Genomic DNA, 15,959 nt, shown 5'->3' with positions numbered 1-15,959 from the left:
ACGTTTCGGGTCGAGACCCTTCGTCAGACTCTTCAGGGTCTCAACCCGAAACGTCAACCATTCCCTCGCTCCAGAGATGCTGCCTGTCCCGCTGAGTTACTCCAGCATTTTTGTGTTTTAAACCAGCATCTGCAGTTCCTTTCCACACATTCTATCATTGACAGAGTCAGCTCAGGTTCTGGGGCCAAACCCTCTCCCTGAACACAAAGGCAGGATTATAGTTCTTGCCTGAAGCCTTGTCAGCTCACATCACCGGAGAGACCACACCCATGCATCAGGTCAAAACCCCCTGGACAGAGTGGATGTGGAGAGGATATTTCCACTAGTGGGAGAGTCCAGGACCAGAGGGCACAGCCTCAGAATTAAAGGATGTTCCATTAGGAAGGAGACGAGGAGGAATTTCTTTAGTCAGAGGGTGGTGAATCTGTGGAATTCATTGCCACACACGACTGTGGAGGCCAAGTCAGTGGATATTTTTACGGCCCATCAAGTCTACTCCGCCATTCAATCATGGCTGATCTATCTCTCCCACCTAACCCCATTCTCCTGCCTTCTCCCCATAACCCAACACCCGTACTAATCAAGAATCTGTCAATCTCCACCTTAAAAATATCCTTTGACTTGGCCTCCACAACCGTCTGTGGCAATGAGTTCTACAGATTCACCACCCACTGACTAAAGAAACTCCTCCTCATCTCCTTTCTAAATCTTGAAAATTATTTATGATTCGGCCTTGTGCCTTCCGAGTAGATAATGCCACGGGTTCAATCCTCTTTGGAGGAAGACATTTCTTCTCATCATGTTCTGCCTGACTCACCCCATCTGCGGAGGTTCCCTAGTTCAGTTTAGTTTAGTTTATTGCCACGTGTACTGAGGTACAGTGAAAAGCTTTTGTTGCGTGCTAACTAGTCAGCGGAAAGACAACACATGATTACAATCGATAACGTTTAGTGCAAAGTAAAGCCAGCAAAGTCCGATCAAGGATAGTCCGAGGGTCACCAATGAGGTAGATAGTAGTTCAGGACCGCTCTCTGGTTGGTGGTAGGATGATTCAGTTGCCTGATAACAGCCGGGAAGAAACTGTCCCTGAATCTGGAGGTGTGGGTTTTCACACTTCTGTACCTCTTGCCTGATGGCCGATAGTTCTGATCTCTCCCTCCCCATCAGTAATATCCTTCCAGCATTCAGTACCACAAGGATTTTTATGTTCATTTCATTCTAAAGTCCAATCATTCCAAACTCTCGTCAAACGTCATTCATTCTAAACATGCACACACACACGGAGTGTCGATGCGGACACAAGTAACTGCACATGCGGGTTCACCAGTAAAGACAATGTATTGCAATGACTTACCGAGTCAGTCGGCATCTTTGGAGAAAGTGGCTAGGTGACGTTTAGTGTTGGCACCCTTGTTGGGGGTGTCCATTTGAAGAGCTTGTATCAGGTACACCGGCGGTGAATGAGGAACAGGAATATCCTGAAGCCACACTTGTCAATGTTGACGTTAGTACTAATGGACAGCTGGCACCATGGCCCAACTACAAGGCTCATTGTGACAGGCAAGAGTCATCGCTCTCTGAACGTCTGTAATTGTAGACACGACATGCCAGACACGGATGAACGATATCCTATCCTGAAGAATATTAGTCGACCCAGCGGATATTTAAGAGCATTCAGAAGTTGCAGTCCGAAAGCTGCCAGCGATGTCCCCACCCAACATCCAGTCGCAGACACGAACCAGTTACACGATTCACAGGTTCGAGGAGCAGAATTAGGCCATTCAGCCCATCAAGTCTACTCTGGCATTCAATCATGGCTGATCTATCTTTCCTTCTCAACCCCATTCTCCTGCCTTCTCCCCATAACCCCCGACACCCGAACTAATCAACAATCCATATCTGCCTTAAAAATATTGACTTGGCCTCCACAGCCGTCTGTGGCAAAGAATTCCACAGATTCACCACCTTCTGACTAAAGAAATTCCTTTCTAAAGGAATGTCCTTTTATTCAGAGGCTGTGCCCTCTGGTCTTAGACTCTCCCACTAGTGGAAACATCCTCCCCATATCCACTCTATCCAGGCCTTTCACTATTCGGCCTGGATAGGATCCACTATTCCTGACAGTAATAATATTATTATTTTGTATTAATAATAACTTGAATTATTTAGTACTAACTTGAACCTCGTGGAGCATTACACAACCTCTGGAGCAGCTCGTGAATGTTCACTGATCATGTACCTCCCAGTTCCTAAATCTTAACACAACATAGAATATAAACCAGGAACACCGTATAAACAATGGTATAGAAGATATTAACTGCCCCAGCTTAATGCTCAACCCCCCCCCCCCCCCCCCCCCCCCAACATATGTTTAATATGTTTGGACACGCATGGAACTGCAGATGCTTGAGCAAAAATAAACACAAGGTGCTGGAGGAACTCAGAGGGTCAGGCAGCATCTGTTGGGGGAATGGACAGACCATGTTTCAATTTGAAGAAGGGTCCCGACCAGAAACATCATCTGTCTGTCCGAATCCACCACAGTTGCTGCCTGACCTGCTGAGTTCCTCCAGCACTTTGTGTCCACAGCATTTAAAAATGGGCTCCATTTAGGCAACACCTTTTAATCTCTGGAGAAAAGGAGCAGGTGACGTTCCAGGATCGAGACCCGACTTCAGACTGGAGAAGTCTGGTCTCGTCCCGAAATGCCACCCATTCCATTTCTCCACAGATGCTGCCTGACCTGCTGAGTTACTCCAGCACTCTGTGAAACGTCACCTATCCATGTTCTCCACAGATGCTGCCTGACCCACTGAGTTACTCCAGCACTCTGTGAAACGTCACCTATCCATGTTCTCCACAGATGCTGCCTGACCCGCTGAGTTACTCCAGCACTCTGTGAAACGTCACCTATCCATGTTCTCCACAGATGCTGCCTGACCCGCTGAGTTACTCCAGCACTCTGTGAAACGTCACCTATCCATGTTCTCCACAGATGCTGCCTGTCACGAGGAACAGCAGATGCTGGTTTACAAAAAAAGATGCAAAGTGGTGGAGTAATTCAGCAGGTCAGGCAGCATCTTTTGTAGAAGGACCTTTTCCCACATTGTATGACTCTATGAGGTGGGGGTGGGGGGTGGGGGGGAGGGGTGGTATGGGGTGGTGGGGGGGTGTTTGTGGGTTAATGTCTTGGGATGAGCCAATGGATTAATTCTCATCATAGACCAAGTGCTGACAGAACTCAGCTCACCAGATTATTCAGCTCGGCAATCTTGTTTCCTGAGAAGCTACTTTCTACAGTCAATAGAAGGAGCCATTAATCTACCTTAAATGCAGCAGATCATTAAGGAAGGGGCCGCAGAATTTAGATGGGTGTATTTGCGTCCCTTGTCAGCGCCTTTGTGGAATTACACATCGAATCAAGCGGCCAAAGTCCATCACAACAATAAGATGCTCAAATGTGAAAAAGCTCCACCTTTCCCCCCCCTCATAGGCTTTGACCACTCTAGGATTTAGAAGCTTATTGTGTAGGAAGGAACTGCAGATGTTGGTTTAAACCGAAGATAGACACAAAAAGTTGGAGTAACTCAGAGGGACAGGCAGCATCTCTGGAGAGAAGGAACGGGTGACTTTTCGGGTCGAGACCCTTCTTGAGACCCCTTACATAGAAACATAGAAATTAGGTGCAGGAGTAGGCCATTCGGCCCTTCGAGCCTGCACCGCCATTCAAAATGATCATGGCTGATCATCCAACTCAGTATCCTGTACCTGCCTTCTCTCCATACCCCCTGATCCCTTTAGCCACAAGGGCCACATCTAACTCCCTCTTAAATATAGCCAATGAACTGGCCTCAACTACCTTCTGTGGCAGAGAATTCCACAGATTCACCACTCTCTCTCCTCTCTCCACTCTTAGACACTTAGACACTTATTTGCTGCTCGATCTTCTTGAACCAAAACTGCAATCTGGCACTGGTGCTCGGAGAGCGGGGGGGGTGGGGGGGGGGGGTGGGGGGGGACTGGGGGTGAAGACAAAATGTGTGCGAAGGAACTGCGGAAACGGGTTGGATGTCTGAAGAAGGATCTCCCGCAGTCACAAGAAACCAGGAGCATCCCAGGGAAAATGTGTAGGAAGGAACTGGAGATGCCGGTTTACACCGAGGATGGGCACAGAGTGCTGGAGTAAACTCAGCGGGACAGGCAGCCTCTCTGGAGAGAAGGAATGGGTGAAGTCTGACGAAGGGTCTCGACCCCGAAAAGTCGCCCGTTCCTTCTCTCCGGAGATGCTGCCTGTCCCGCTGAGTTACTCCAGCTTTTTTGTGTCTATCTTCAGAAGGGGGGGGGGGGGGGTGTGTGAAGATGCCACACACGTGACTGTCCAGTAAATCACAGTTTCATCACCCACTTGCTTAAGATGGAACTGCAGATGCTGAAAAATCGAAGGGGGACAAAAATGCTGGAGAAACTCAGCGGGTGCAGCAGCATCTATGTAGCGAGAGGAAATAGGCAACGTTTCGGGCCGAAACCCTTCTGGGTTTCGGCCCGAAACGTTGCCTATTTCCTTCAGGGTTTCAGGCCCGGAGCGTTGCCTATTCCCTTCGCTCCATAGATGCTGCTGCACCCACTGAGTTTCTCCAGCATTTTTGTCTGCCTTCATCACCCACTTGCTAGATGTGCAGCGGGGAGCTCAGCTTACAGCAGCCTTTATGCATTGAAGACATTTTTCTTTTTTAAACAAAATTTATTCAAAGCATTTGAAATTCAAGGCCAGATGGAGTTAGATAATCAACCTTGTTCAGTTTAGAAATTTTTGTTAAAATGCTCCAGTTAGACCAATACACCGTGTGCTGCTCGTGAGACCCTGAAATTGATGGCTGCAGCAGTTTCATTCATTCGAACACACGACACAGACAAGTACAGCACAGGAAGAGGCTCTTCGGCCCACAATGTCCGTGCTAGACACGATGCTAAGTTAAAAGGGGTTGGACAGGCTAGATGCAGGAAGATTGTTCCCGATGTTGGGGAAGTCCAGGACAAGGGGTCACAGCTTAAGGATAGAGGGGGAAATCCTTTAAGACCGAGATGAGGAAAACATTTTTCACACAGAGAGTGGTGAATCTGTGGAATTCTCTGCCACAGAAGGTAGTTGAGGCCACAGTTCATTGGCTATATTTAAGAGGGAGTTAGATGTGGCCCTTGTGGCTAAAGGGATCAGGGGGTATGGAGAGAAGGCAGGTACGGGATACTGAGTTGGATGATCAGCCATGATCATATTGAATGGCGGTGCACGCTCGAAGGGCCGAATGGCCTACTCCTGCACCTATTTTCTATGTATCTATGTAAACTGATCTCCTCTGCCTGCATGTGGTCCATATCCCTCCATCTTCATCTTCAATGGTACTTTGATGTTTGACACTAAATGCTGGAGTAACCCCGACAGGCCAGGCAGCATCGCTGGAGAGAGGAATGGGTGACGGGACCCTTCTTCAAAGCCTCGACCCGAAACGTCATCCATTCCTTCTCTCCAGAGATGCTGCCTGTCCTGTAGCGCCTCCCGGATGGTAGGAGGGTAAACAGTCCATGGTTGGGGTGAGAGCAGTCCTTGGCGATGCTGAGCGCCCTTCGCAGACAACGCTTGCTTTGGACAGACTCAATGGAGGGGAGCGAGGAACCGGTGATGCATTGGGCAGTTTTCACCACCCTCTGCAGTGCTTTCCGGTCGGAGACAGAGCAGTTGCCGTACCATACTGTGATACAGTTGGTAAGGATGCTCTCGATGGTGCAGCGGTAGACGTTCACCAGAATCTGAGGAGACAGGTGGACCTTCTTCAGTCCTGCTGAGTTACTCCAGCTTTGTGTGTCTATCTTCTCTTCAAACTTTACCCCTCTCCCCTTAAAGATACACTTTCTAGTTCTTGACACTTCCATCCTGGGAGAAAGGTTGTGACTGTCTACCTCATCTTTGCCTCTCACAATATTATATCTACACTTCACGCTGCCTCACTGTAGAGACCAACAATGTCATAGACTTGTCCCACCCCGGTCATTCCTTCTTCTCCCCGCTCCTGTCCAGCAGAAACATAGAAACATAGAAAATAGGTGCAGGAGGAGGCCATTCGGCCCTTTGAGCCAGCATCGCCATTCATTGTGATCATGGCTGATCGTCCCCTATCAATAACCCGTGCCTGCCTTCTCCCCATATCACTTGACTCCACTAGTCCCTAGAGCTCGATCTAACTCTCCCTTAAATCCATCCTGTGACTTGGCCTCCACTGCCCTCTGTGGCAGGGAATTCCGCAAACTCACAACTCTCTGGGTGAAAAAGTTTTTTCTCACCTCAGACTTAAATGACCTCCCCTTTATTCTAAGCAGATGGTACAGAAGCTTGAAAGCGCGCGCCACCAGACTCAGGAACAGCTTCTTCCCCTCTGTTATCAGGCTTCTGAACGGCCCTTCCATAAGCTAGGGTACTGTCCGATTCACCTCTACCCCATTGCGGACATTGGGCTTTGTCTGTGGAACTGATGCGCTACAATGCTGAGAACTATATTCTACACTCTGTATCTTCCCCTTTGCTCCACCTGTTGTACTTCTCTGCACGGTACACCTGAGCTTTCCACCGTACCTCGGTCGGTGCACATGACAATAAAAAATAAATTAAATCCTGTTAATGGTGATTGCAATGGCATAATGTGACACTGGCCCGAGAGACAATCTGCAATTTAAAACACTTGGGAATAGTTAATGAAGTCATGTAACAACGTCCCAAAAGGTGAGTTGAAGTAATGTTGTAATCCATGGTGGGGAGTTTGCATCAGGTAGGTTTCCAGGTGAGTTACTGGAACTCCCCTGCCATCTACAAAGTGCTAGAGAGAGCAGGTGATTTTTCCTGTTTTACTGAGAAACCTAATAAGTGAACAAATCTAGGCTTAAGGCATAAACGTTACGCCCTCCTTAAAGACCCATCACCCTCTCAAACCTTCGCTCAAGCATTCCCAAATCCAATTAGAGTCATAGAGTGATACAGTGTGGAAACAGGCCCTTCAGGCCAACTTGCCCCATCTACACTAGTCCCACCTGCCTGCGTTTAGCCCCATATCCCTTCAAACCTGTCCTATCCACGTACCTGTCCAAATGTTTCTTAAAAGTTGTGATATTACCAGCCTCAACTACCTCCTCCGGCAGCTCGTTCCATACACGCACCACCCTGTGGGTGTGAAAAAGTGACCCCTCAGATTCCTATTAAATCTTTCCCACTTCACCTTCAACCTATGTGCTGTGGGTCTGGGTTCCCCGACTCTGGGCAAGAGACTCTGTGCGTCTACCCGATCTATTCCCATCCCACGGTCTCTGACCACCTTGCTTCCATCTTTAGCTCCAGAATTCTTTCACGGAGCGTGTTATCTTTAATGTAAGACTTTGGTTTACACTGAAACCATCACGACTGCAACACAAAGTGATATTTTATTAATAACTGATCAGACAAAACCCAGGCTCAAAACAAATATTTAAATTGGTGGACGAGACCTTAAAAGTAAAAAGATTGAGATTAACGGGTGCTAAAGCACGACTTACGGCGTGATAGATGAAGCAGGGATCACCAGTGGCAACACACATTACTACACATGAACTGATAGAGTTTGCGTGAACTGAAATAACTCCACAGAATCAGTCCATGCAAATCTATCCACCAACACCGTGGTTTTATATAAATAAAAATTTGCCACAAAAAAAAACACTGCATTGAAACAATAGACATGCAAATATTCTTCATTTTCATCGCAGTTATCATCAGGCACCTGAACCATCTGACCATAAACTAGGGAGTGGTCCAGAGTTACAAACCACCTAATTGGAGACCATCAGGCTGTGTCTAGTCAGACCTTATCCTGCACCAAAGGTAGACAAAAATGCTGGAGAAACTCAGCGGGACAGGCAGCATCTGTGGAGCGAAGGAATAGGCAACGTTTCGGGTCGAGGCCCTTCTTCAGACTGTGGTCCTCGTTTGAAGGGTCTAGACCTGAAACGTCACCTATTCCTTCGCTCCACAGATGCTGCCTCACCCGCTGAGTTTCTCCAGCATTTTTGTCTACCTTCGTTTTTTCCAGCATCTGCAGTTCTCTCTTAAGCATTGCACTATAAGCTATCCCCTTTATCCTGTATCTGTACACTGTGGACAGATCGTAGTCTTTCCATTGACTGGATATGTTCATAAGTTATAGGAGCAGAATTAGGCCATTCAGCCCATCAAGTCTACTCTGCCATTGAATCATGGCTGATCTATCTCTCCCTCTCAACCCCATTCTCCTGCCTTCTCCCCATAACCCCGACACCCGCACTAATCAAGAATCTGTCAATCTCTGCCTTAAAAATATCCATTGGCTTGGCCTCCCTCCACAGCCGTCTGTGGCAAAGAATTCCACAGATTCACCACCCTCTGACTAAAGAAACCACTCCTCATCTCCCTCTGAAAGGAACATCCTTTGAGGCCATGATTGAATGGCGTAGTAGACTTGATGAGCCGAATGGCCTAATTCTGCGCCTACCACTTGTAAACCTGTGAACCTATGAATACCTGGGTGAAAACATCATCTCTGCAAGTCCCAACCAGCTCACCTGTGCCACAGGTACTCCACAGACTGGTTCAACCATCAGGCATGATATAAATGACTGATTTATTTACTCAAATGAAGCATAAACTCAGTGTCCACACACACGGTACATATGTTTGCTAAAGGATTTTTTTTTTAAACGCAATTCAATATTCATGCTGCTAGCTTCAAAGCTGCAGTCATTTAAATATTTTATCCAAATGTATACTACCGAATGAGAAAGCGATGTGAAACTTAGTGCATGTAAATACAGGCAACTCCCTAGTTAGCTACAACCCCCACCATCACACACCTGCTTAAACAGGACATGGTCTGCCACAACAAGTCACAACTGTAATAATGTACTGGGCTGTGTCGAGGGTTCCTGACGTCACTAATCCCACAGGGGCAGCGCGGCAGATTTACGAGGATGTTGCCACCACTCGAGGGCCTTGGCTACAGACTATGACAGCACAGGAACAGGCCCTTCGGCCCACAATGCTTGTACTGAGCATGATGTCTAGTCAGACACAAATACGGGGTGGGGACATTGGAACCTTCACGTGGTCCGCCCTGTTTCGACAAATGCAATCAACCTGGCGTGCACAAACAAATAAGATCAAACAGAACAAGTTGCCCTACAACTTTAGGCTGTGCACGCCATACACAAGAAGAAGTAGCAGATGCAAATGCCTGGAGTAACTCAGCGGGACAGGCTTCATCTCTGGAGGGAAGGAAAGGGTCGAGACCCTTCTTCAGACTCTAGTTAGGATGCCTCGTGGAGTTGTGCAGCACGGAACCAGTCACATTGGCCCGCCTTGTCCACACCAACCAAACTAATGTGTTGGGCTAATTTGTCCTGTAGCCCTCGAATCATATCTGTTCAAATGTCTTTTAAAAGTCATCAATGTATCCGCTGCTCGTTCCAGATACGGAATAATCTGAAGAAGGATCCCGACTCAAAACGCCACCTATCCATGTTCTCCACAGATGCTGCCTGACCCGCTGAGTTACTCCAGCACTCTGTGAAACGTCACCTATCCATGTTCTCCACAGATGCTGCCTGACCCGCTGAGTTACTCCAGCACTCTGTGAAACATCACCTATCCATGTTCTCCACAGATGCTGCCTGACCCGCTGAGTTACTCCAGCACTCTATGTCTATCTTCGGTATAAACCAGCATCTGCAGTTCTTTGTTTCACGAGGAAGGTTACTGGCTCCTTGCAGTCGGAGTACCAAAGGACAATGTGTTCCCAATTTTTGTTGAACTTTCAGTACGTTAACTTGCAGATGTGGTTTTACTGAAGAAACCGCAAAATTCACATTGAATTCCACAAGGCGAGAGGGATTATAGCTGTAACATTGAAATGTGTGCACATGCACGTTCCAGCAGGCAATACTGAACCTGGATGAAGATCCGTTAACAAGGGCTAAATCATCAGAATTATTTATCTGCTTTGGGCTACGATCATCTTTTCCCCCCAATTCCTCAATCCACCAGATGCTGCCCAAACGCCCGGCTCTCCCACCCAGAGTGGAGGGGGCCAGGCGGAGGGTGGGTGAGCAGAAGGGTGGGGGAGGGAGTGCACGGCCTTGATGGGGGAGAGGGCCGCAGAAGCCTGGGGCTGGGCTGGACCGGGCTCCGCTCCAACAGGCCGAGCACGTGGACCGCACGCGGCCTACAGCGGTGGAGCAGCAGCGGAGATCACCACGGCTACGCTTGGCCAGGCCGACCCTGCAACGTCGCCATGGCAACGGGCCTTCACGACCAGGTCAGGAACCCTGTATTTACAACTGGGGCTTGGAAAGGGCAGCAAACTGGCATCTTTGTACACTTTTTCCACACAGAGAGTTGTGAGTCTGTGGGATTCTCTGACTCAGAGGGCGGTGGAGGCCGGTTCTCTGGATGCTTTCAAGGGAGAGCTAGATAGGGCTCTTAAAGATTGCGGAGTCAGGGGGATATGGGGAGAAGGCAGGAACAGGGTACTGATTGGGGATGATCAGCCATGATCACATTGAATGGCGGTGCTGGCTCGAAGGGCCGAATGGCCTACTCCTGCACCTATTGGCTATTGTCTATTGTCACTGAATTGTCAATATTCTAGCACAACTGCTATACGCTTGTTCTGTAAGAATAAAAAGGTGTACCTTTAGGAAGATGAGGAGAGAGTTTTTTAGTCAGAGGGCGGGTGGTGAATCTGTGGAATTCTTTACCACGTCAGTGGATATTTTTAAGGCAGAGATAGATAGATTCTGGATTAGTACAGTTGTCAGAGGTTATGGGGAGAAGGCAGGAGAATGGGGTTGAGAGAGAATGGCGGAGTAGACTTGATGGGCCGAATGGCCTAATTCCGCTCCTATCACTTGGCTGAAGTTGTGTTCCGACCCGCTGCTTTACAAAGGAGACAGGTGCAGACACCTCTAGGCTGCTCCAGCACACAGCAAGATCAGGGCTGATCTGATCTTGGTCTCAGCACCACATCACTGCCTCGATTTTGAACAGAATGATGACTTCACCATTTCAATCCTGCTCTAGTTTCAAAACAGAACAGTTCTGCTTTTTAAAAAAAAACCTCCGGGTTGACTTAACGAGTGATGATAAAATAAAATCAAGCAATGTTAAATGAAGCCAGACAACAAATAAATATGTGTAGGAAGGAACTGCAGATGCTGGTTTACACCAAAGATAGACACAAAACGCTGGAGTAACTCAGCGGGACAGGCAGCGTCTCTGGAGAGAAGGAATGGGTGACGTTTCAGACCGTCTGATGAAGGGTCTCGACCCGAAAAGTCACCCGCCCATTCCTTCTCTCCAGAGATGCTGCCTGTCCCACTGAGTTACTCCAGCTTTTTTTGTCTATCTAAAAAATTAATATGGAAAATACAGAAAAATTATGAAAAACTGGAACAGCAACTGATTTTCTTCCCCCCCCACCCCCACTACAAATGCAGCATGCAAGGAATATCATGCATGAGAACAGTCAGCACCAGCGGCAGTAACACTGCCAATTCAAGGTGAAGTCAGAGTCGGTACGGGCTAACGCACGATCAAATAACACAGCCCACAGTAACAGTGTTATCACTTTGCATGAATACTCTTGCACCATGTCTTGGTCACCCTGAGTCACACAACCTTCAATAACCTCGCTGGAAGCAGTGGATCATCAATGTTATACCAATCTGTATGCTGCCTCAGCAAGGCCAGCAACATAATCAAGGACCAGTCTCACCCCCCGATTCATACAACCATATAACAATTACAGCACGGAAACAGGCCATCTCGGCCCTTCTAGTCTGTGCCGAACACTTATTCTCCCCTAGTCCTATCTACCTGCACTCAGACCATAACCCTCCATTCCTTTCCCGTCCATATACCCATCCAATTTATTTTTAAATGATAAAATCGAACCTGCCTTCACCACTTCCACTGGAAGCTCATTCCACACAGCTACCACTCTCTGAGTAAAGAAGTTCCCCCTCATGTTGCCCCTAAACTTTTGTCCCTTAATTCTCAAATCATGTCCCCTTGTTTGAATCTTCCCTACTCTCAATGGAAAAAGCTTATCCACGTCAACTCTGTCTATCCCTCTCATAATTTTAAAGACCTCTATCAAGTCCCCCCTTAACTGGTCACTCCCTTTTCTCCCCTCTCCCATCAGGCAATGAATGAATAAGTTTATTGGCCAAGTATTCACATACAAGGAATTTGCCTTGGTGCTCCGCCCGCAAGTGACAACAGGTACAGAAGTGTGAAAACGCACACCTCCAGATTCAGGGATAGTTTCTTTGCAGCTCTTCTCAAGCAACTGAATCATCCCACCACAACTAGAGAGCAGTACTAAACTACTATCTACCTCATTGGAGACCCTCGGACTATCCTTGACCGGACTTTGCTGGCTTTATCTTGCACTTATCATGTATTTTCATGTGAAGAAAGACTGGATAGACTCGGTTTGTACTCGCTAGAATTGAGAAGATTGAGGGGGGATCTTATAGAAACGTACAAAATTCTTAAGGGGTTGGACAGGCTAGATGCAGGAAGATTGTTCCCGATGTTGGGGAAGTCCAGAACAAGGGGTCACAGTTTAAGGATAAGGGGGAAACCTTTTAGGACCGAGATGAGGAAAAAAAATTTCACACAGAGAGTGGTGAATCTCTGGAATTCTCTGCCACAGAAGGTAGTTGAGGCCAGTTCATTGGCTATATTTAAGAGGGAGTTAGATGTGGCCCTTGTGGCTAAAGGGATCAAGGGGTATGGAGAGAAGGCAGGTACAGGATACTGAGTTGGATGATCAGCCATGATCATATAGAATGGCGGTGCAGACTCGAAGGGCCGAATGGCCTACTCCTGCACCTATTTTCTATGTTTCTATGTTTCTATGTACTGTATCTGTACACTGTAAATGGATCGATTGTAATCATGTAGATAAAAATGCTGGAGAAACTCAGTGGGTGAGGCAGCATCTATGGAGCGAAGGAATAGATCGAGACCCGATACATCACCTATTTCCTTCGCTCCATAGATGCTGCCTCACCCGTTGAGTTTCTCCAGCATTTTTATCTACCTTCGATTTTTCCCGCATCTGCAGTTCCTTCTTAAACGATTGTAATCATGTATTGTCTTTCCGCTGACTGGATAGCACGCAACAAAAAGCTTTTCACTGTACCTCGGTACACGTGACAATAACATAAACTGAAATCTACTGAGGAAATCCTGTGTTAGGCCTTAACCATGCGATATTGTAAATAATTACAGGTTGAATGAGACAAGGCCGGGAAAGTACAATGTTAAAGCAAATGCCACCCATTCTGTGCTGTGTGCAACACACACCAACACTCACCGCCACTGGGCTGTTCGGAGCAAGTCCATGATATAATAAACAACTCTGACAAGCCACAGAGAACAAACCTGAATGAAGCAAGATTAGTTTGTGTACATTACCAAGACTGCATTTTTTTTCGTGCAGACATTTGCTACATCATCTTTTTTTTTTTTTAAAGCAAATCTTTCACCATTCAGGATCAGATTTAGCTCTATGTACAACACAACACTCTTCATTTATATAGCAACTTGAACAATGAAATGGGGGGGGGGGGAGATTGCAGGGGACAGTGGGGGGGGGGAGAGATTGAGGGGGAGGATTGGGGGGGGGGGTGAGAGATTGTGGGGGGGAAGGTTAGGGGGGGGGGGGGGGTTAGAAGTTAATTTCAGTGCTGGCCTTGGATATCTAAAGGCACCGCAATGGCATTTTTCTCTACCTACAATGAGTGGGGTGTGAGTTGGGTCCTGGGGTGATTCATGTGGGCAGAGATGGGGGCTAGACTTGAAATTAAATCAGGCTGCGGTGTTGGGTCTGCTGATGGCCACTCGGCCCCTCTACTCACCGCTGGGCTGCGGCGGAGTGAGTGAGGGAGGGAGGGAGATCGAGACGGGTTCGAATCCAGGTGAGTCCCGGCCTGAGCCGCGACCACACAACGTGAGCATGGGGAGGGGTGGGTGGTGAGAGGGGAGGGTGCTTGAGGGGTGGAGTGGGGGAGCGGCGCCGGGGGGTTCATGAATGTCGGGGTTGGGGGGTGGGTTTAAGATCGGACACAATTACAGGTAAGTGGGTGGGTGCGGGGAGACTGCGGCAGCAGCGGGGCGGGGGGGGGAGAGAGGGACAGTGAAGGACAAGGAGGGGGTAGGTTTGGGGGGGGGGGGGCGCTACTGCCGCCGGGGGGAGAGGAGAGGGGTCCACGCGGGGACAGACAGAGCGGGAGACAGCGGGGGTCCCGGAGCGCGGGTACACGGGGAGAGCGCTGCCTGGCGCCGGGCGGGGGAGGAGGGGGCAGAATGTTACCTGCATGGGGGGGGATAAACGGTGCGGGGAGAGAGTTACCTGTCGCTGTGTCTGTGGGGGGGGGGGGGGGGGGGGGGGGGGTGGAAGGGGCGGAGAGAGTCTAGACGCGGGGAGACAGTGGGGAAGGGAGACACAGACAGTTGGGGGGGGGGGGTGACAGTGTGGTTGCAGGGGAGACAGACAGGGGGGTGGGGGAGACAGGGGGGGTGGGGGAGACAGTGGGGTGAGAGTTACCTGTCGCTGTGTGTGTGTGTGTGTGTGTGTGGGGGGGGGTTACAGGGGGAGAGAGAGTCTAGACGCGGGGAGACAGACAGGGGGGTGGGGGTGACAGTGGGGGGGGAGACAGACACATTGGGGGGAGAGTTACCTGTCGCCGGCTCCGCTCCGCCACCGCTCCAGCTGTCAAGCCAGCGCGCAGGCGCAGCACTGTTGCAATGTGGGCGCATGCGCAGTGCAGAGTGGGGAATTGATACATGGGGGGGGGGGGGGTATGAGACAGGGGGGGGGGACATTTCTGGCCTCACAATCCGTACCCCTCTTGCTATCCCACACCTTTATGTCTTTTCACCTCTGGTCTTTGTCCAACCACCTGCCTACCACCTCCACCCTCACCTGTATCCACCTATCACTCACCTGGCCATCCTCTCTTCCAGCTCTCTCTCTCTTCTCCCTCACAAACAGTCTGAACTAGTGTCCCAGCCCGTATGGTCACCTACCCGTGTCCTCCAGAGATGGTTAGAAGTCATGTCATTTTGGTTGGAGGTCATGTTGCAGTTGTATAAGACGTTGGTGAGGCCACATTTGTAGTATTGTGTTCAGTTCTGGGCATCGTGTTACAGGAAAGATGTTGCCAAGCTGGAAAGGGGGAAGAGAAGATTTACGAGGATGTTGCCAGGACTCGAGGGTCTGAGCTATAAGGAGAGGTTGAGTAGGCTGGAACTCTATTCCTTGGAGTGCAGCAGGATGAAGGGTGATCTTATAGAGGTGTATAAAATCACTAGAGGAATTGATCAGGTAAATGTCCTTAGATACAAAATGCTGGAGTAACTCAGCGGAACAGGCAGCATCTCTGGAGAGAAGGAACGGGTGGCGTTTCAGGTCGAGACCCTTCTTCAGACTGATCAGGTAAATGTCCAATCTTTTGCCCAGAGTAGATGAATCCTGAACCAGAGCACATAGGTTTAAGGTGAAGGGGAAAATATTTAATAGGTATCTGAGGGGTAACCTTTTCACACAAAGGGTGGTGGGTGTATGGAACGAGCTGCCAGAGGAGATAGTTGAGGCAGAGACTATCCTAACGATTAAGAAACAGGCACATGGATAGGACAGGTTTAGAGGGATATGGACCAAATGCAGGCAGGTGGGACCAGTGTAGATGGGACATGTTGGTCGGTGTGGGCAAGTTGGGCTGAAGGGCCTGTTTCCAATGTATCACTCGATGACTACTGATAATGGACATGCTCAGATCAAATCTCAGTCTGCTCAGAGGAAAGCCGCAATGTGTTCTCCAGAGGGCCATGCAAGAAG

At 48.8% G+C, this 15,959-nt stretch overlaps 1 protein-coding gene across 1 annotated transcript in view; it reads right to left on the bottom strand.

Moving 5' to 3' along the window:
* Positions 1–14,830, bottom strand: part of ahdc1 (AT-hook DNA binding motif containing 1) — a 160,551-nt gene extending 145,721 nt beyond the window's left edge. The window contains exon 1 of the mRNA XM_033044860.1: positions 14,800–14,830. The gene's annotated coding sequence lies outside the window, so the exon portion shown is untranslated. The remainder of the gene's footprint in view (positions 1–14,799) is intronic.
* Positions 14,831–15,959: the final 1,129 nt, after the last annotated feature.

The sequence above is a fragment of the Amblyraja radiata genome, chromosome 27 (assembly GCF_010909765.2).
Source record: "Amblyraja radiata isolate CabotCenter1 chromosome 27, sAmbRad1.1.pri, whole genome shotgun sequence".
Taxonomy (NCBI): domain Eukaryota; kingdom Metazoa; phylum Chordata; class Chondrichthyes; order Rajiformes; family Rajidae; genus Amblyraja; species Amblyraja radiata.
This window is presented reverse-complemented; position numbering and strand designations above follow the sequence as displayed.